Below are 21935 nucleotides of genomic sequence, written 5' to 3'. Positions count from 1 at the left end.
AGGGGGCTTGCTAACAGCACTACAGAGCACGGCAGCACTGAAATGCATCGGGCCTGATGGTTCTTCGTGCTCTCTCCAACCTTATATAGCACCCCTTCTGATTGACCTGCTAGGAAGAGAAGTTCTATCACAGATGGGCTGTATGGTATCGGCCGCAATTCCTTTTCAGCAACAGCCACTGTAGAGCGGCTGAGCCTGAAGCTCCAGTGGAAAACTGATAAACCGGCATGGTTTTTCCAATCTCCTGATAGGTAGAAAGCAAGAAATCAATGGTTCATCTAATGAAGAACATTCTTCAAATGGGTAATCATTCTCACCTCAGTCAGTTTACTTTCCGCATGTGAGCCTCAGCTTCTGACTCTTCTCTCCCATTCCAACTTTCCATTCTATTCCTTGTCCTAAAAGAGGAAAAGGATGGAACTTGTGTGACTTGTACTCAGGACACCAAGCCAGCTTTGCATTGTCTCAAGAGTTTTTCCTCACTCTCTTTTTTGCTGAGACTTTCACCCCTCTCAGGACTCTAGGTCAGTGTTGCTAACTAACCTCCAATGACAACACCGGTTCTTTCAATACTCTCATGACAGGGGTTTTGTTGGCCCGCTCAACACTTCCTATGAGCACATAAGAGACTAATTAAAGGACCAGTCTGTTGTGGTGGATTGGAGTGATCTTGGGGGCAGGGGACACGTGAGCAGTTGTCATAGATGAAGTGCAGAAACATTTTGTATCCAACTCAGCTGGCCTCCAGGCCAGGAAAAGCAATGAGTGGGGCTGGCACAGCCCAGAGGGGATGGTGGCAGGCCTCTGCAGATCAGTGGGCTTCATCTCTGCTCTGCTTCCCTCTGTTGCAGGCCTTCAGCCTTTGGAAGATGATGCCCACCTGGCAGTTCGTTCTCTGGCAGCTGGGATAATCCTGATGATGAGACATGAAACGCGTCCAGCAACAGTATGGGACTGGCTCATGGCACTATTCAGCTAGCACTGTGAAACCACCTGCTCAGAAAGGGAGGGGGGGGCGTTGGGGGAGGGGGTGGGCGAAGGATTCGTAGACAATGGTTACAAACAAACAAACAAAAAATTAAAAAATTAAAAAAAAGAATATATGGAGGAACTTTAACTTTACTAAATCTAACAAAATCGAAGAATTGAGAGAAACAAATGTTTCCAAACCTATTCTTAGATCTTACCTTAGAAAAAATGCAGGAGAAGCACACATATTTTATCTTCACGGAAGCCGAGAGGGAACACCGAGAGCGAGAGAGGCTGGTGTCTGGCCAGGAGCGCCACCCCTCTGCCACTCCCTGCCAAAGCTCTAACTCTTGAACACCCAGCTTGAAGTTCTGATGTGCAATACCGGCATCAAACCACAACAACCTTGTATTGAAGGGCAAAGTTTTACCATCCCCAAGCCTAAATAGCATGACCAGGTTGCTCGCAAGAACTTTGAAAACAAGAGAATTCCCAAGACCAGACTTTGAAAACAATGTCTTCCTAAAGCATGGTGATCTGTCATCACAACTCTGCTCACTGGATACTCTGACCATCCCCCTCTTCAAACCAGATTGTATGAGTGGCAGGATGGTTGTATGGGCTGTGTGCACGTTTTATAATGCCTACTTTTTCTAGTTCCTGTACTATCCTTGATATTTCTTCTTGTCCCCCAGGGAGTCTATACTGTCTTACATTAGTAAACTGGTGTGGTTTCAGCAAACAAATAGTATTTGAGCAATACAGACAATATTGAGGGGCCATGCAAAACGTAATCTAAAGTACCAAATAATCATATTCCAATACCAAACGTAATCTAAAGTACCAAGTTGCCAAAGCCGGAACTCTCTCACAGACGTCCAGAGAGTCAGACTTCATGAAATATCCATTGTCCCAATCCCTGAATAACTCTCGGGCATGGACACTTTATACTCCCATGGTAGGAGATGCTTAACCCCCACTTTCAACCATGTTGGAATGACCGGAATGGTCTGTCCCCTAAATCCACCAATCATCACTTTATTACCCTTACATTTAGATGGATCTCCATACATAATTGATGTTTTCACACCGGTGTTTAATGAAGCCATTACTCTTTGAACATCTATTTCTGACCAGAATACTGACAGTTCAACACAGGGCCTCTGGTTCCATCTGGAGGCCCTAAGAGAACCAGTGTCCCTTGTCACTCCATGAATTTTGACAGATTGAGAACTTTTACCACAGGTGGCTCAGGCATTGTAGCCCAAGACAGCTGTGGAGGATTTCTCTTCCTATTTGGTACTATAAAATCAGCTAAATTCCAGGTTGTAGTAGGTGCTTTTTGTAGTATTTGGACTCCCAGTTGTCACGGTGTTATCCGTGACAGTGACCCAAGGGAAAACCGAGAAGGGAGAGGGGAGAGAAAAAAAAGAAACTGCGTCAGTGGCCGCGCGGCCGCCCGAGCAGAGCCGCGCTCCGGGAGGGGGAGGGGGAAACGGCGGGAAGGGATGGGTCTACAAGAAAACAACGGCACGATTTGAGAAGGAACGGTAACTTTACTAAATCTAATAAAATTGAACAATTGAAAGAGAGAGAAAGAAATTTCAAACCAAAAGCTATGAGCTTACGCTAAGGAGGACCTGCAGGGGAAGCACACGTGCTGAACCTCCACGGCAGCCCAGAGCAACGCGCCCAGACCGAGCGCCGCCCGCATCCCGTGCGGAGCTCCGCCCCTCCCCTCTGCTGCTCCCCCAGCATTAACTCCTTCACTGCTGCATGATGCTCTGATGTGGAATACCGGCATCAAAACCACAAAACCACAACACAAGTTTTCTGGGACTACTCTGAAACTCTGATTGTTTCTTAATTGTTTCCATAACTGGAATAAAATGTGGTTGGGCTGTCCATCGATTTTGGCAAATGCAACCCCGGCCCGTATAAGATCATTGAACATGGTTTTCTGAGACACCTGTATGGGGCCTGATCAGGGTGTCTGTGGGGCAGTCTTCTGGGTTCTAAGTGGGAAGGCCTCGGCTTCCTCCACCATGCGAACATTGCTCATAGTTCTTATGCGCGCTGTTTCCCCCAGGTCTGCTACCAGTTGAGCTGCTTGTTGGACAGTGGCTTCTAAAGCTACTAACAGATTTAGTATGGACACCAATGTCCCATAAAGATGAGAAGGGGCTTGCTGCAATATCAGGTCTCTCATACCTACCGAGAATTTTTCCGTGTCTGGACCTTCAAATGTGTCGGAACACTTGGCCTCTCTCATACTCAGTTCTCAAATGTACGTTTGGAAGTCCTCCATAGAGGACCATAAACCCGTAAGAAGCAGTAAGTCTGTTTTATAGGCCAAGTTAGTCGGCCTGCCGCCATCAACCAGTCTATAATAGAGTCGTTTTCTTTATTATATTGGATGGTGGCATTTAATCTTTGCCTCAGGGCTGGGAGTAGGGTTATAGAAGAGATCTTGGACATTTCTGTCCCATTAACTATTACACTTTCAGCTCCTGCATCTCATAGTAATAATAACCACTATGGTATGTTTTCCCTAGGCTTTTGATGGAACCGCTGTACTAGGGGTTTTTGCCAGACGGGATGGTGGAAGCTCCCTGCAGGTCAGTGGGTTTCATCTCTGCTCTGCTTCCCTCTGTTGCAGCCCTTCAGCCTTTGGAAGATGATAGCCATCTGCCAGTTTGTACTTTGACAGCCAGGATAATCCTGATGCTGAAATGTACAACGCATCCAGCAACAGTAAGGGAGTAGAGCATGGAACTGTTCAGCTAGCACTGTTGGGGGCTGGGGTTGGAGGAGGGGCTGGGCGAAAGTTACAGAGACAACGGATGTTTAAAAAAATGAAAGAAGAAAAAAAAAAGTACAAAAATTAAAAAAAGTAAAAAAATAGAAAATAAAATTCGTGGAGGAACCATAATTTTACTAAATCAACAAAATCGAAGAATTGAGAGACAAATGTTTGCATACCCAATATTAGATCTTACCTTAGAAAAACTGCAGGAGAAGCACACATACTTTACTGCAGCTGAGTGAGCACAGGGAGAGAGAAAAGCTGGTGTCTGGTCCAGAGCTCCACCCCTTTTCCACCCCCTGCCACAGCATTAACTCTTGAACTCCCAGCTTGGTGTTCTGATGTGCAATACCGGCATCAAACCACAACGACCTTGTATTGAAGGGCAAAGTTTTATCATCCCCAAGCCTAAATAGCATGACCAGGTTGCTAGCAAGAACTTTGAAAACATGAGAATTCCCAAGACCAGACTTTGAAATAAATACTCTAAATACTCTCTTTCTGGATGCATGAATTTTTCCTCTTATCTCTGACTCCCTCCTGGAAACTCTTCCTTTTGTCTCAGAGACTCTCTCCCTCAGTTTTGGAGACTCTCTCCCTCTCTAGGACCGTATTGAATAGGGCTCAGTGCTTTATCTTTACACTGACACATGGATGGTGACAAATGCTTTAGGGGGGTGATTACAGCAATGGAAACAAAATGAGGTTGGAAATGATAGAGTCCCTATGGATAAGGATCAGGGGGATAGTCTTTAGGAGTGACATCGTGGTGGGGGTCTGTGTCAGGATGAAGAAATAGGCGAAGTGTTCTATAAACAACTCGTAGTTGTTGCACTATGGCCAGCACTCGTTCTCATGGGGGACTTCAACTTCCCTGACATATGCTTTAAATATAATACTGCGCAGAGGAAGCAGTCCATTAGATTTCTAGAATGTGTGGAGGATTGCTTCCTGACACAGCTGGTACAAGAACCTACCAAGGGAGATGCCTTGCTAGACCTACTTTTCACTAACAGGGAAGGACTAGTAGGAGATGTGAAGGTTGGAGATTGTCTTGGCCAGAGTGACCATGAAATGGTGGAGTTTGCTATTGGTGATGTCAAGAGGGTGACTAGCAAAACTACTACCTTGGACTTCCGGAGGGCAGACTTTGACCTGTTCAGGACACTTGTTGCAAGGGTCCCTTGGGACTTGCTCCTGAGGGGTAAAGGAGTCCAGGAAGCCTGGATGCTCCTCAAGATGAAATTCTTCAAGGCTCAGGAACAGGCTGTCCCGGAGTCCTGTAAGTTGAGTCGGAAGAGAAAAAGACCAGTGTGGATGAACTGGGAACTTTTGTTGAGACTCCGAGAGAAAAAGAGAGTCTATGTCCTCTGGAAGATGGGACAGGCTACTTGGGGAGACTAGAGAGAACTGGCCAAGATTTGCAGGCAGAAAGTTAGAAATGCTAAAGCCCAGCTTGAACTTAGACTGGCTACAGCTGTAAAGGAGAACAGGAAACCCTTTTACAAATACATGAACAGCAAGAGAAAAACTAAGGAAAATTTCTCTCCTTTACTTGACGAGGCAGGGAATATAACCACAGATGATAAGGAAAAGGCTGAGGTTCTCAATGCCTTCTTCACATCTGTCTTTAATAGACAGAGCAGTTGTCCACAGGGTACTTGCCCTGACCAGGAAGTCCGGGACAGGGCGCATAATGCACCCCCTGTGATCCAAGCAGAGATGGTCAGAGATCTACTCCTCCATGTGAACTGCCACAAGTCCATGGGGCCAGATGAGATCCACCCAAAGGTGCTGAGGGAGCTAGCAGAGGTGATTGCCGAGCCACTTTCTGCCATCTATCAGCATTCCTGGTTATCTGGAGAGGTCCCACAAGATTGGAGGCTTGCTGATGTGACTCCCATCTACAAGAAAAGCCGTAAGGAAGACCCGGGGAACTACAGACCTGTCAGTCTGACCTCAGTATCAGGGAAAGTTATGGAGCAGATGATCTTGAGGGAGATCACACGACACATGCATGGCAACAAGGGGATCAGACCCAACCAGCACGTGTTCACCAAGGGCAGGTCGTGCTTGTCCAACCTCATCTCCTTCTATGACTGGGTGACCAGACAGGTAGATGAGGGAAAGGCTGTTGATGTAGTCTACCTGGACTTCAGCAAGGCCTTTGACACGGTCTCCCACAGTATTCTCCTGAGGAAACTGGCAGCCCGTGGTGTGGACAGGTTCACTCTTCTCTGGGTGGAGAACTGGCCGGAGGGCCATGCCCAGAGGGTAGTGGTTAATGGAGTTAAGTCCAGCTGGTGTCCCGTTACGAGTGGTGTCCCCCAAGGGTCAGTATTGGGGCCCATCTTGTTTAATATCTTTATTGATGACCTAGACGAGGGAATTGAGTGTACCCTCAGTAAGTTTGCAGATGACACCAAGCTGGGAGGATGTGTCAAACTGCCTGAGGGTAAAGAGGCCCTTCAGAGCGATTTGGTTAGGCTGAACAGCTGGGCTGAGCTCATAGGTTCATAGGTTCCCGAAGGGAGGTTGTGGTGAGGAGGGGGTGGGCCTCTTCTCCCTGATAAATAATGACAGGACGAGAGGGAATGGCCACAAGTTGCGCTGGGGAAGATTTAGATTAGACCTGAGGAAACATTTTTTCTCTGAAAGAGTGGTCAGGCACTGGAATGGCCTGCCTAGGGAGGTGGGTGAGGCACCATCCCTAGCGCTGTTCAAGAAGCGTTTAGATGAGGTGCTAAGGGATTTAATTTAGTAGTTGGGTAGGGATAGTGATAGGAGGATGGTTGGACTAGATGATCTTGTAGGTCCTTTCCAACCTTATGAACCTATGAACCTATGAACCTATGGTTGGCAACGAAGGGGTAAACCTATTTGGGCTGCTGAACTGTGGAGAGACATTGCTGCCCACATAAAGCATATGGTTGTAAAGGTGCACCATGTAAATGCTCATGTTCCTAAGAGCCGGGCAACTGAGGTACGACAAAATAACCATCAGGTAGATCGAGCTGCCAAAGTTAAGGTGGCTCAAGCAGACTTGGACTGGCAACACAAGAGTGAATTATTTTTAGCTCGATGGGCCCGTGAGACCTCGGGCCATCAAGGAAGAGATGCAACATATAAATGGGCTAGAGACCGAGAGGTGGACTTAGCTATGGATTCTATTGCACAGGTTATCCATGACTGTGATACATGCGCCACAATTAAACAAGCCAAGAGGATGAAACCTCTTTAGAGGGAAGGGTGATGGGAAAAGTATAAATATGGGGAGGCGTGGCAGGTTGATTATATCCCCTTGCCATGTTCTCGCAGTGGTAAGCGTTATGTGCTCACTATGGTGGAAGCAACCACTGGGTGGCTTGAAACATACGCAGTACCCCATGCTACTGCCCGAAACACCATCTTAGGGCTTGAGAAACAAGTCCTATGGCGACACGGCACTCCAGAGAGAATTGAGTCTGATAATGGAACTCATTTCAAAAATTCTCTTGTAAATACTTTGGCCAAAGATCACGGCATTGAATGGATTTATCATATGCCCTATCACGCACCAGCTTCTGCTAAAATTGAAAGGTACAATGGGTTGTTAAAAACCATGTTGAAAGCAATGGGTGGCGGAACATTTAAGCACTGGGAGAAGCATTTGGCAGAAGCCACCTGGTTGGTCAACACCAGAGGATCCATCAATCGCGATGGTCCTGCCCAATCCAGATCTCTACCTACTGTAGAGGGAGATAAGGTCCCTGTAGTACATGTAAAGAACATGTTGGGAAAAGCAGTTTGGGTCCTTCCGGCTTCCGGAAAGAGCAAACTTCTCCGTGGAACTGTCTTTGCTCAAGGACCTGGATCCACGTGGTGGGTAATGCAAAAAAATGGGGATGTTCAATGTGTACCACAAGGGAATTTGATGTTGGGGGAGTGCAGTCAGTAAATCCATGTATATACATATATATATGTTGTACGTGTGTGTGTGTGTGTGTGTATTTAATGCATGTTAATCATTGTTCTTCTATATATATATATATGTATCATGATGAAGTGATGTGGAATAAGGGGTGGAATGTCATGGTTTTATGATTTTTGGTACTGGTATTCCACATCATAACATCATGTAGTGCATTTGGAGTTAAAGAGTTAATATTCCAGCTCGGTGGATCATCGATAATTCCAGGTATACCTGTCTCAGAAGAGAAGAAGAACTACATTCCCCAGAGGACTTTGCGATGCTTTGCGTTCTTACGAGTTTACGCTCAGAGGAAAAGATAAAAACTGTCTGCAGTCATGGGACACACTCTTTCCTTTGGGATTGACTCAGCAGTGGGTGCTCACTGCCATCTCGCCTTCAGCGTTAGCGTAAGGCCTTTGGTTTAGACACTCTCTCTTGCTCATTGTATTTGATTTATTAGCTTTAATTCCAATTATATTGTATTATATTGTGTTATTTTGCTTTCCGATATCTATTTAGTAAATTAGCTTTCCTCCTCAGATCATTGCTGCTGTTTTGTTTCTAGGCCCATCTCCACTTTCCCTTTCCCCCTTTCCCTTTCCTGGGGTGTGGGTCCATGCGTCTCCTACACCAATCGTCACGGAACCGGGCCGAACCTGCCCGTAAACCATTGACATTGCCATAATCAAATCAGTCATGGGGATAAATTCATCTTAGGAAAAAATAACAATAAATTGTTTGATTAACACAAAACTGGACAACATACAATGAATTATCTGTGAGTATCAGGGTATGGAGCTGGTTTCTATTTGAGAGTGATATTTCTCTCTGCTGTTAGTGTCTCTGTCATCAGTAGCAGCCAGGAGCACAACAGCCCACAGCAGATGACTGCTGTCCTGAAGAAACTGATCTGATTTTTCCCAGCAGAAACTGCAACTCTGTGCTGCCTGACATAAACTCAGTCTTATGCCCTGAAGAAATTTTAGCTAATAATTAAACAAAACAAAACACAAAACCACAACATAATGTGAATATAGTAACTTAATGTATATAGAATACTTGTATAAGTTAACCTAATACATAAGTCATCTGAAGTGGAGAGTATAATTCTTCAGGAGAATGTCTGTATCTTCTGCACAACATAGCTCCCACAGATTTCAAGCAGTCTTTGAGCTTCTCTGCTCCTGGAAATGAAGTTAAGCTAAAAAGAAAAAACAACAAAATACCATTTTAAACTGAAGTTTGAATGTGTGGGGGCTCCAATTAATTCCTGTTCATGGCAAACACTGGCAAGAAGCATCCCCTGGTGGATTCTGGTGCTAATGAACAACCATGAGATGCTTCTTAGCTCCCAACATCTGTGGGTTCCATTCCTAAAAAGAACACCATAGCCTTTAAATACTGCCTTATGGAACAAGACACAGTCATATGGCACAGACATAGGGCACATAATGTAGCCTGTATTCATTTTTCTTTCAACTGAAGTACCAAACACATATTATTTTACATCTAATTCATGTTAGATAAGCTCATAAAGGGTGTTAAAATATCACAAACCTCTCTAAGTCTTATCTCTCACTTGTATAACAAATGAAAATACAAATTAAGTGTAGGTGTTTTGTTTCCCTGTTTATCTAGCAGGTCCATGAAATGTGGAAGAAGGGTCTGTCCACATGGGAAGAATGTAGGAAAGTTGTCAGAGCCTTTAGGGATGCAATGAGGAAGGCTAAGGCCCTCCTGGAATGGAACTTCCAAAGGTGGTAAAGAATAACAAGGAAAGGGTTTTTTTAAGTATATCAGTGGCGAAGGGAAGACAAGGGAAAACATGGGTCTTCTAGCAAATGAGGTGGGTGACTTGGTAACAAGGAACACAGAGAAGGTAGACTCTGAATTCCGTCTTTGCTTCAGCCTTTACTACAAAGACTAGCCCTCAGAATCCCACATCCTGGAAGTAAGAGAGAGAGTCCACATGCCTACCCCTGTGACATACTGTAGGAACCTGCTATAGTAGGGGCTTGGACTTGGTGATCTCTTGAGGTTCCTTACAACCACTGCAATTCTATGATTCTGTGAATTATTTGCTTTTGCTATTCAGGAGTTCTTTCTGATAGTAGTTAATGTTCTTACCATCACCAGGTGGCTCAGTAGATGGTATGGAGTGTCAACTAGACCAAATCTTCAGCCGAGTTTCTTAGGCCATGCAGCATACATCATGAAAACCTGCCCTCAATTTTCCAAAGTCATACCACAGCCAGTGTCATATTGGTTACCTGGGAGTTCTGACACTAGAAACTTATGTCAGACCCTTGTGAGTATGACACTATCGACATGACATATCAACAGTGCAGAAAACGGGTGTGGCAAAGAGCCTTGTAGAAATGTATTTGTGTTCCTGGTAGTACCATATTCTGAAGGTGTACTGTGACCTGTGTTATGTGATCAGTTCTTGCACAGTTGTGTCATTCCTGTGCCTGTACATTGTAAGCTGCGCACTGTAAGATGCTTTATTATTCAAATAATTTGCTAATTCTATAACATGCTTTTGCTGCATGACATTATTGGCAACTTAAACATGAACATGACAGTGCAAGGAAATAGCTGACAGAGTGGAGTAGTGGCCCAGCAGAACTGGCAGCTTTGTCATCTCAAGATTAAGGAGAAGGTGATTGGTTTTTAAATTTACTCCTTTGTGTATTTGGCTTCTTATGCCTTCCTGGGGAAAAAAAGTCATAGGATGAGTCTTTGTGGACAAAGCTGGTCTGGTGCAGGATTGAGGGTTTTCCACGGGAGTTGCCAAAGGAGATGCTAACTGCAGCTGCTCTCTCCTGCTGGCTCTGTGTCACCTGAAAGGTGACCCATGCGCTCAGATGAGAGTACAGAAGTCTCCTAGTACAAAGGGTCTTCATGCTACTCACACAGAAGCAGCGGAGGGGAAGCAAGAGAACCTCATGAAACACAATTGCCTAGAAACTCATCTCAAATTGATAGTACTGCCAGCACCAAAGTGAGCCGAGATGATACATGGAGAATAGACAGACTCATATTGCCAAAGCATCCCTGTGAACCAGAAGCAACTGCTGCTTGTCACTGCAAGCCATGGCAGTGGTCCCGGGGACGCTCCTGGCAAACTGCACAACGCTCTCCTGGCTATGGGTACTGTTATGATAAGCAGTGCCCTGATTTCACTGAAGAGGATTATCCTTGTGGTCCCTAAACCTGTTCACCTTGGGTTTCCCATCGTCTCACTAGTACCTCCTACACAAACATTGCCATATTTTTGGTAGTGCTACAGCCGTCTCAGTGGTCTTTCTTTCATCCGTTACAGGTGAAGAACAACTACAGTCTGTTGGTATGAATTCTGTGTATAAGTTGATTCAACCATACTGACAACCCTATGTATTGATACCAAGCCTTTTCTCTCTTTTCCCCGTCTCCAGTTACTAAATGTAATACTTCAACTGGAAGACAGGGAACATTACTTCCATTAATTTCTGTAGTATAAAAAGTCTTCCCTTATGCACTGCAGCCAGGATAGGAAGGGAGAGTTTCAGCACAGAATCAGAAACACTCACGGAAGGTTTCAGTATACCACATAATCTAATCACAAGCAGAAACCTGACTTAATAACATTTTGCAATGATTATTATACTTTCGATCCATGATCCTGAAAGTACTTAGACATGAAATAACTCAAAGTCAGGCTTGGAGGCAGTGGTAAGGATTTTGTTTACTGTGCGTGAAGAAGTGATCAGTGAACATGAAAGAACTTTACTTTGTAAATAAGGAATGATGCACATTGTTTACATTTGCCTTAGAATCCACAACACAAAATTAGATTGGAGAATTAGTGCACGAGACCAATTAAAATAAGTTCTTGATGGTTTAGGGGAGATCTGTACGCACCTGTAGACTCACTCATTCCTGTGACACCTACTGATACCTCTGTCAACGGCTGAGTCCTTAGCAGTACTTGCCAGTTGCTGAGCTTCTCTACTATCTGTCAACACACAGTTAGCCCCACTATCTCAGAATCAAAGTAACCAAGTGACAGTGGGTTCATTTGAGTGCCATGAAAAAACCTTTCTTGAACCTCAAATTTCAGTCACTTTCAGAAGTCTAGTAGTAATGGTGACAATGCCTTCCTGAGCTTCTTCTTCTTCACTGTTAGTTTTTGGTTTTTTTTTAACTTCCTTGGTGTCGGTGACAGTGGCCCTGTTGAAGGCCCTTTCCCTGGATTTTCTTCCTTTCCTTCCTCCTCCTCTCTTTTAGTTTTGTTGTCACCTCTCTTGATGTCAGTGACAGTGGACTTGTTGAGAGCCACTCCCCTGCATCTTCTTCCTCTACTTTCTCCTCGTACTTTTCCTTCCACTTTAAACAAGGCTATGCTTGTTTAAATTTCTGTCCTCTTACAGAGGCAACTGACATCGATTCTGGTGCCTCCTGTACTTGATCAGGTTGCTCGCATTCAATCCTCTTTTTCTCTAGGTTGACACAGAATCTGTCCGCTTTGAATTGGAGGGTGTCTCATTCAGATTGGAAGATGTCTCATTCAGTTTGGAAGAGGTCTCGTTTGCATTGGAAATTCTTTCTCTTGGAATTAGGATTCTTTCTTTCAATTGGACATTTTCCCTTTTGGCTTGGAGACTTTCCTTCTCAGTTCAGAAACTCTCTTGCACAACTTGGAGACTCTCCTCCTTGACTAGGAATACTCTCTGGACGCATGAATTTTTCCTCTTATCTCTGACTCCCTTCTGGAATCTCTTCCTTTTGTCTCAGAGACTCTCTCCCTCAATTTTGGAGACTCTCTCCCTCTGTAGGACCGTATTGAATAGGGCTCAGTAGGCATAAGCCGGCACTGAAATAATTTGTGCCTCCTCAGATCTGCTAGAGCCACAATATCCCTGTCTCCAATATCTGCTTAGGTTCACAGGATCTTGCAAGCATTCAGGAGTAGGGTTTCATTACACCAGCAATGCCCGTCTCTCTAAGGTCTCTCCCATGTCCCTCCACACTCCCTGTCACTCAGTATTCTCCAGCTTTGGGGCAGGCCTCCTCAAAACACTGTATACACAGATGACGATGAGGAATATGTTGCTACTGGTGGGCCAGACAAGGTGCAACACAAGGCTTAATGCCCCTCCGTTCTGGACATCCCCAGCCCATGGAGAAACAGGTTGGACACACGGTGTCAAGCGCCGGGTTCCAGTTTATTGCTGCACAACAAAGCCTTTTATACCCGTACACTCGAAGCGCCTGCTCTGCCCCAAGGTCCCGTGACACCCGATCTCACCCGAGTCCCTCTCTCCCATGAGCCCTTCATGAGGCTACCACGAGCACCGGAGACCCGCGGCTCTGCCTCGCAACCCTACAGAATACATTCAGGGAGATTGACAATATGATGGTGGACTGAGCATTCAAAGAAGTATAAGATATTGAAGGGAGAGGCTGGAAACCGGATTAAAAATCACACGTTCTGCAAAGCTAGTGACTTCCTCTGGCATGTAACATTAAATGTTCAAACCATACAACACTGTATGCAGGCACGAAATAGGGGTTTCCACCAGTGCTTTTAATTTCTTACTTGAATGTGCCGCTCCATAGAGTATAATGGTGGACTTAATTAAGGTCCAGTACATTCTCACTATTAAAAATAGGTACATGATGAAATATAATCTCTTGAAGAACAGTTTTATGGGAGAAAACAAATATGTTTTTTGGCATGGTGCCAAAACAAAAACAAAAACAAAAACAAAAACAACTGGGGCAGCACTCAGGGAGTTTAGACAGTTCCCAGGATGATGACAGTAATCTCAGACTTGTAAGGACTTGCAAGCCTGCACTACAGATAAGAATCATAGAATCACAAATCTCTTGGAAAGAGTCCAGCGCAGGGCCACAAAGATGGTGAAGGGCCTGGAGGATCTCCCCTATGAAGAAAGGCTTAGTGAACTGGGTCTCTTTAGCCTTGAGAAAAGAAGACTGAGAGGGGACCTGATCCAGGTTTATAAATAGCTGAGGTGTGGGGGACAAGGTGTGTAGGCCAGACACTTTTCAGCAGTGTGTGGAGACAGGACAAGGGGAAATGGCCAGAAACTGCAGCACAGGAGGTTCCGCATGAATGCGTGCAAGATCTTCTTTACGGTGAGGGTGACGGAGCACTGGCACAGGCTGCCCAGGGGAGTTGTGGAATCTCCTTCTCTGGAGATATTCAAGACCCGCCTGGACGCCTACCTGTGCGACCTGGTGTAGGGAACCTGCTTTGGCAGGGGGGTTGGACTCGATCTCTAGAGGTCCCTTCCAACCCCTATGATTCTGTGATTCTGTGATACTTGCACTGTCCCGCTGTGGCCGTCTATGGCCTCACAGCAGAAGCACGAGGGCCTGGACAGTCTGACAGCTCTTGCATAGCTTTGTGGGTAAGCAGGCACACACATCCTTCCCCCTGGAGAAGTTTCTTCTGAACCATTTGAAGCTGTGGCTCGGAAACAGCCCCGCCCGGGCGGGGTAGCGTGTCATAGCGGGGCCCTTTGTGACTCATCCCAAGACACCCATGGATACCAGAGACCACTCAGTGTCACGCAGGACAGGGAGGGGACAAGGCAGGAGTGTGCGCGTCTGGCAAGGAGCCCCCGAGCGCAACCCACCTCCAGCCTCAGCAGCTCAGTGGCTGCCCCCTCACACTAGCAGTGCTCATCCAGCAGGATGGAGAACAAACCCCCAAGCAACCCCAGTGTGGCCTGGGAGAGGAAAAGCGATTCTGACAGGAGAACACCTCCACCGGAGCCCTGTGAGGAGACTGAGGTGCAGGTGCTGAGTAATGGTGAGTGAGGGTCCCCACCCAGCACTGCGGGCAGGGCTGGGCCAGCGAGTGCCCCCTGCTCGACACCAGGGCCCCTTATCCTCACAGCCACGGGCACACTGTGCCAGGGGAGCGGGCACACGGCTGGACAGGGCAGAGCTCCTTCCTCTGCTCGCGCCTGCCTTCGGCCCCTCTGCAGGCTATAGCAATGCTCACTCTCCTCCCTGCTTAGATGCTGACTGTGTGCCTGTGTGTGAAGGGGAAAAGGAGGCTGCAGTTTTCATCAAGGCCTACGTTTCTGATGTACACATGAAAAAGGTAACTGCACGAGCCTCCAGCTCTGCTGTGCCTGCATCTCCGGATTGTCCCTCCGGCTCTGCTGCCAGGCTGCAGGAGGGCTGCTGGCTGTGCACAGCTGCTGCCCTCCAGGCATCCCGCACTGCTTTGCACCCCATGATGGTTGGTCCCTACGGCCATAGCTCTCCCCACTCACACTCCATCTCTGTGTGCCCACCAGGATCTGGAACAAAAGGTGCAGTTCCTGAACAGCATCCGCACACTCTGCAGCACTGCTGCCAGAACGGGCTTGACACAGGGCCTGGATGTCTTCTGCTCCACAAACAGTATAGCAGAGAATATCAGGGTGAGCGGACATGGCCCCTGTGTAACTCTACCCTGTGAGGACAGGGCTGGGGCAGGGGGAGGCAGGGAAATCATGCACAGGCACCAAGATTCCTCAGGCGGGATTCCAGGTGTAGCTGAGTGGGGTGTAGTACACCCAGCAGTGGGGGTGTACAACAGCATGTGTGTGCCAGTGCTGGTTAAGGGGCACTGGAGCTTCTCAGGCCCTGCCAGGCAGTGCTAGGCTTGCTGGTGCTGGGCGTGGTGGCTGCCAGGTGCCATCCCAGTTGTGCTTTGCAGGTTCTACTGCTCGAGGAGCCCACAAGGTCGCTGAGCACAACACTGCCATACCAGAGCATGAATGCCATTGCTGACTTGAGGTACCTGCCCAGCCCCTGGTGTAGCCAGCACATCCCCAGGCCATGATCCCGGTGGCCCTGACCCTATCAGTGAGGTATCCCCCATCTGGGCAGGGATGGCCTCAGCTCTCCCGTACTCCAGCCCCGTGGAGGAGAAGGCACCTCCTGGCAGGGCTACCCATCTCTCCCAGGGAGTCCTGCCCAGGGGAGGACTTCTTCTACCCCTGCCTCAGCATCGAGGCACCGCTCCTAGCATCGAGGTCTCTCTATTTGCAGCAAAATGAAGGCCATTACAGAGGATGAAATATCACATCTCCTACACATGTGCTTCAAAGTCATCTTCTACCTTCCTCCAGAAGAGGACTTGAACACTTGCCTCTACAACCCTGTACGTAGTGGGTGAACTGCAGACCTGGTGTCTCTGGGTTGCCCCCTTGGATTACTTGTGTCCAGAGATTACTGACAATCCTTGTGGGGCAGGATCTTGCTTCCCTTCACCCCTTCTCTCTCACGTTTGCTGTGGGCCAGGCAACCCACCCTGCTTGCAGCGGGCTCTGCACACTGCAGCTCTGCAGCCCTGGGTCCTGTCCCAGACTGTGCATAGATCTGCAGGTGTTTTTGCTCAATAGTGAGAGGAGTTCACAGCAGTCTTTTGGAGGTGAGAGGGACCTCTGAGAGACTTCCATATCCTACTATCCTCCTTGCAGACCCTGCATGCTATGGATGAGATGCTGCAGATATTGGTGGCGAACTATCCCACCCCCAGCGTCACTAAGGAGCTGCACGGCATCTTGGAGGTCTGTCTGTTGCAGAGCTCTGTCCCCACACCTCTCTTTGATATAATTTGTGCCTTCTTCATGGGAATGGAACTGGGAGCAGCTGGAGTGGCCATCAGCAGCTCCCAGGCAAACCAGAAGCTCTTCTCCTCACAGGTGCTGCTGCCTTTCACCAGCTCGGAGACCAAAGTTGTGCGTGACAGGGCAATGGTGCGGATGTGGAAGGTTTGTGGTTTCCTGGCCAGCAGTCACTGGGGGAAGGTAAGGAGCCAGGACCTTTCCAGCCAGCCTGTCTCCCCCCTCCCTGCATCCCAGAGCAGCCTACAGCTCAGGGGTACTGCGAGATGAGCTTGGCTACTGTTGGGAGCCCTCAGCATGCTTCTTCCTTAAAAGGAGGGTCTTCACCTTTCCTTTTCCTCCAGTCTTGCACCTTGGCCAACGTTCCACCCTAGTCCATGTTCACTCTCTCTCAGTTTGACATGTTTTTACTCCCTTCCTTCTTTCCTTCCTACAGTTACTTGCAGAAAGACTTCTCCCTTCTCAGAGGACTGATTTCGTCCTCATGACTCTTGAGACCACCATTAAAGACAGTAGGATTAAGGAGAAGAACAGAGCCAAGATTATACTGGATGTGATTCTGACAAAGCCTGGCATCTGGCTGATGGATGTAAGCAGTATGGGGCTGTACTGCAGTGCACTGTCTCTGCTCATTCCTGCCCAGCCCTGCCCTGCCCATTTTTTTTCTGAAAGAGTGGTCAGGCACTGGATTGGCCTGCCTAGGGAGGTGGTTGGGGCACCATCCCTAATGCAGTTCAAGAAGTGTTTAGAGGAGGTGCTAAAGGATTTGATTTAGTAGTTGGGTAGGGATAGTGATAGGAGGAAGGTTGGACTAGATGATCTTGTAGGTCCTTTCCAACCTTATGAACCTATGAACCTACGCTCTGTCCTGCCCAGCCCTGCCCTGCCCTGCCCTCCACAGCTCGTGAGCATCCAAAATCATTTTATGCCAGGAAAGAGCAGTGGGATGGACAGCAGTATCAGTGGCAATGGGGCAAATGTCTGCAGTCCAGCAGCAGCAGCGATCTCCCTGTCTCTTCCAACCAGGTACCAACGATTGTGGAGTTCATCCACAGCAACCTGGGAAGCATCAGCACATCGCTTCAGGAGATCCTTTTCTCGGTGCTTGATGTGCTCAGCAACCACTTTCCTACGAACGTGATGATGAGCGTGTTGACGAGACTTCCACAGAATAACAGGTACCAGCCCTGACAGTCCCACACATTGATTGCATGGGAAGAATAGGACTTGAAGGATGCTCTGGCTGCCAGAGACAAAGAAAGCTGCAGGACAGCATTGAGGAGCAGGCCTTCCATCCCACTGTGCTTTTCAGTGCTGGTGGGCCAGTCAGGGCTGCAGCAGCCAACGCCGACCACGGCAGCCCAGAGCCTCCTACCCGGCTCCTGCCCTGCCCCTCGGGGAAGGCCATCTCAGCCCCTCCTGCTCACCCAAGCAGCCGGGTCCCCAGGCCTCTGCGAGCCAGTGGGGTGGCAGGGCCAGGGCTGCAGCACAGCCTGGGTTATGCTGGAGCCATGGTGCTGTGGCTGAGGCAGCCCTGCTGACATAGCATTGCTCTTGCTTTGCAGCACTACCCTGAACATGTGGAAGTCGATGCTTCACCTGCCTGAGACTCCTGCGAGGATCTTGGAAGAAATACACAATGTTCTCCAGGACCCACTGCTCTGGGAGATCTTTGACATCACCGCAGCGGAGCTGGGCCTTCTTCATCTAATTGTGAGTTACCAGACAAGGCACTGTGCTCTGTTTCAGGGCTCTCCTGCCCCAGCACCCAGATTCTCCTGCCTTGCCCACCCCACCCAGACTGGAAACCTAGGGTTGGGCAGAGGCAGTCAGGACTATGGCAGGGTCAGGGATGAAGCCATGGCATCTGCACAGGCTGAGCAGGCTGAAGGGCCGGGGAGGGGAAGTGCTCCTGGCCACCCAAGTCTGGTGCCGTTTCTGTGGTAGATTCTGCCGGCCAAATGCTCCGCAAAGCTGTGACTGGTCAGAGGGCAGGAGAAGCAGGCCTGTGTAGTGCTAGGCCTGGAGCACAGGGGGACCGTCACGATTTCCATGGACACTGCTGCCCCAGGCCAGGCTGTGTTCTCCCAGCGCCCTGCCAGTGAGCTGCCAGAGGAGCCAGGAGATGCAGGCTGCACGGAGTCCTGCTGCCTCTGTCCGGCTCTCACCGCTGCCTTTGTTTCAGGTGATGCCTCCCACCGAGAAGACCCTCAGAGATTTATGTAAGCCTGCACTCCTCCAGAATATTCTGAAGATGGAAAGCCTGCCAATACTGTGGCTGGGGCTCAGAGGCCTTCTCCTGCTATCAGAGAGACGTGAGACGGTGAGCAGGACCTAGTCAAATGAAGCCCTGTTGGCAGCGTGGTGCTGGGGTGGTGGGCATCGTTGTGCCGTGGCCTTGCCTGAGACTCAGGAGTTGGGGTGGTGGGGCCTGGGGAGATTTCCTGGAGCTTTCCTGATGGGTTACCTGGGGTAACTGTACAGGGGACAAAGAGTCCTTGATCTCCTGCCATCATTCTCCTATCTTTCCCATCACTCTCTGTGCACCCATGACCATCACCTGCTTTGATTCTGCTACTGCCATTCCGGTGGCTGCTGCCAGGAAGCAAGGCGTGTGGAAGGTGCTCTGAAACCTGAGCTTTTAAACCAGGGAGGCCAGTACCCTTTTGACTGTGTGCCTGTGTGTGAAGGGGAAAAGGAGGCTGCAGTTTTCATCAAGGCCTACGTTTCTGATGTACACATGAAAAAGGTAACTGCACGAGCCTCCAGCTCTGCTGTGCCTGCATCTCCGGATTGTCCCTCCGGCTCTGCTGCCAGGCTGCAGGAGGGCTGCTGGCTGTGCACAGCTGCTGCCCTCCAGGCATCCCGCACTGCTTTGCACCCCATGATGGTTGGTCCCTACGGCCATAGCTCTCCCCACTCACACTCCATCTCTGTGTGCCCACCAGGATCTGGAACAAAAGGTGCAGTTCCTGAACAGCATCCGCACACTCTGCAGCACTGCTGCCAGAACGGGCTTGACACAGGGCCTGGATGTCTTCTGCTCCACAAACAGTATAGCAGAGAATATCAGGGTGAGCGGACATGGCCCCTGTGTAACTCTACCCTGTGAGGACAGGGCTGGGGCAGGGGGAGGCAGGGAAATCATGCACAGGCACCAAGATTCCTCAGGCGGGATTCCAGGTGTAGCTGAGTGGGGTGTAGTACACCCAGCAGTGGGGGTGTACAACAGCATGTGTGTGCCAGTGCTGGTTAAGGGGCACTGGAGCTTCTCAGGCCCTGCCAGGCAGTGCTAGGCTTGCTGGTGCTGGGCGTGGTGGCTGCCAGGTGCCATCCCAGTTGTGCTTTGCAGGTTCTACTGCTCGAGGAGCCCACAAGGTCGCTGAGCACAACACTGCCATACCAGAGCATGAATGCCATTGCTGACTTGAGGTACCTGCCCAGCCCCTGGTGTAGCCAGCACATCCCCAGGCCATGATCCCGGTGGCCCTGACCCTATCAGTGAGGTATCCCCCATCTGGGCAGGGATGGCCTCAGCTCTCCCGTACTCCAGCCCCGTGGAGGAGAAGGCACCTCCTGGCAGGGCTACCCATCTCTCCCAGGGAGTCCTGCCCAGGGGAGGACTTCTTCTACCCCTGCCTCAGCATCGAGGCACCGCTCCTAGCATCGAGGTCTCTCTATTTGCAGCAAAATGAAGGCCATTACAGAGGATGAAATATCACATCTCCTACACATGTGCTTCAAAGTCATCTTCTACCTTCCTCCAGAAGAGGACTTGAACACTTGCCTCTACAACCATGTACGTAGTGGGTGAACTGCAGACCTGGTGTCTCTGGGTTGCCCCCTTGGATTACTTGTGTCCAGAGATTACTGACAATCCTTGTGGGGCAGGATCTTGCTTCCCTTCACCCCTTCTCTCTCACGTTTGCTGTGGGCCAGGCAACCCACCCTGCTTGCAGCGGGCTCTGCACACTGCAGCTCTGCAGCCCTGGGTCCTGTCCCAGACTGTGCATAGATCTGCAGGTGTTTTTGCTCAATAGTGAGAGGAGTTCACAGCAGTCTTTTGGAGGTGAGAGGGACCTCTGAGAGACTTCCATATCCTACTATCCTCCTTGCAGACCCTGCATGCTATGGATGAGATGCTGCAGATATTGGTGGTGAACTATCCCACCCCCAGCGTCAATAAGGAGCTGCACGGCATCTTGGAGGTCTGTCTGTTGCAGAGCTCTGTCCCCACACCTCTCTTTGATATAATTTGTGCCTTCTTCATGGGAATGGAACTGGGAGCAGCTGGAGTGGCCATCAGCAGCTCCCAGGCAAACCAGAAGCTCTTCTCCTCACAGGTGCTGCTGCCTTTCACCAGCTCGGAGACCAAAGTTGTGCGTGACAGGGCAATGGTGCGGATGTGGAAGGTTTGTGGTTTCCTGGCCAGCAGTCACTGGGGGAAGGTAAGGAGCCAGGACCTTTCCAGCCAGCCTGTCTCCCCCCTCCCTGCATCCCAGAGCAGCCTACAGCTCAGGGGTACTGCGAGATGAGCTTGGCTACTGTTGGGAGCCCTCAGCATGCTTCTTCCTTAAAAGGAGGGTCTTCACCTTTCCTTTTCCTCCAGTCTTGCACCTTGGCCAACGTTCCACCCTAGTCCATGTTCACTCTCTCTCAGTTTGACATGTTTTTACTCCCTTCCTTCTTTCCTTCCTACAGTTACTTGCAGAAAGACTTCTCCCTTCTCAGAGGACTGATTTCGTCCTCATGACTCTTGAGACCACCATTAAAGACAGTAGGATTAAGGAGAAGAACAGAGCCAAGATTATACTGGATGTGATTCTGACAAAGCCTGGCATCTGGCTGATGGATGTAAGCAGTATGGGGCTGTACTGCAGTGCACTGTCTCTGCTCATTCCTGCCCAGCCCTGCCCTGCCCATTTTTTTTCTGAAAGAGTGGTCAGGCACTGGATTGGCCTGCCTAGGGAGGTGGTTGGGGCACCATCCCTAATGCAGTTCAAGAAGTGTTTAGAGGAGGTGCTAAAGGATTTGATTTAGTAGTTGGGTAGGGATAGTGATAGGAGGAAGGTTGGACTAGATGATCTTGTAGGTCCTTTCCAACCTTATGAACCTATGAACCTACGCTCTGTCCTGCCCAGCTCTGCCCTGCCCTGCCCTCCACAGCTCGTGAGCATCCAAAATCATTTTATGCCAGGAAAGAGCAGTGGGATGGACAGCAGTATCAGTGGCAATGGGGCAAATGTCTGCAGTCCAGCAGCAGCAGCGATCTCCCTGTCTCTTCCAACCAGGTACCAACGATTGTGGAGTTCATCCACAGCAACCTGGGAAGCATCAGCACATCGCTTCAGGAGATCCTTTTCTCGGTGCTTGATGCGCTCAGCAACCACTTTCCTACGAACGTGATGATGAGCGTGTTGACGAGACTTCCACAGAATAACAGGTACCAGCCCTGACAGTCCCACACATTGATTGCATGGGAAGAATAGGACTTGAAGGATGCTCTGGCTGCCAGAGACAAAGAAAGCTGCAGGACAGCATTGAGGAGCAGGCCTTCCATCCCACTGTGCTTTTC

Source organism: Cyrtonyx montezumae, unplaced genomic scaffold (genome assembly GCF_038088225.1).
Source record: "Cyrtonyx montezumae isolate F1298 unplaced genomic scaffold, pur_monq_1.0 scaffold_34, whole genome shotgun sequence".
In the NCBI taxonomy this organism is placed as follows: Eukaryota; Metazoa; Chordata; class Aves; order Galliformes; family Odontophoridae; genus Cyrtonyx; species Cyrtonyx montezumae.
The sequence above is the reverse complement of the archived record's forward strand: the minus strand, read 5'-3'. Positions refer to the sequence as shown.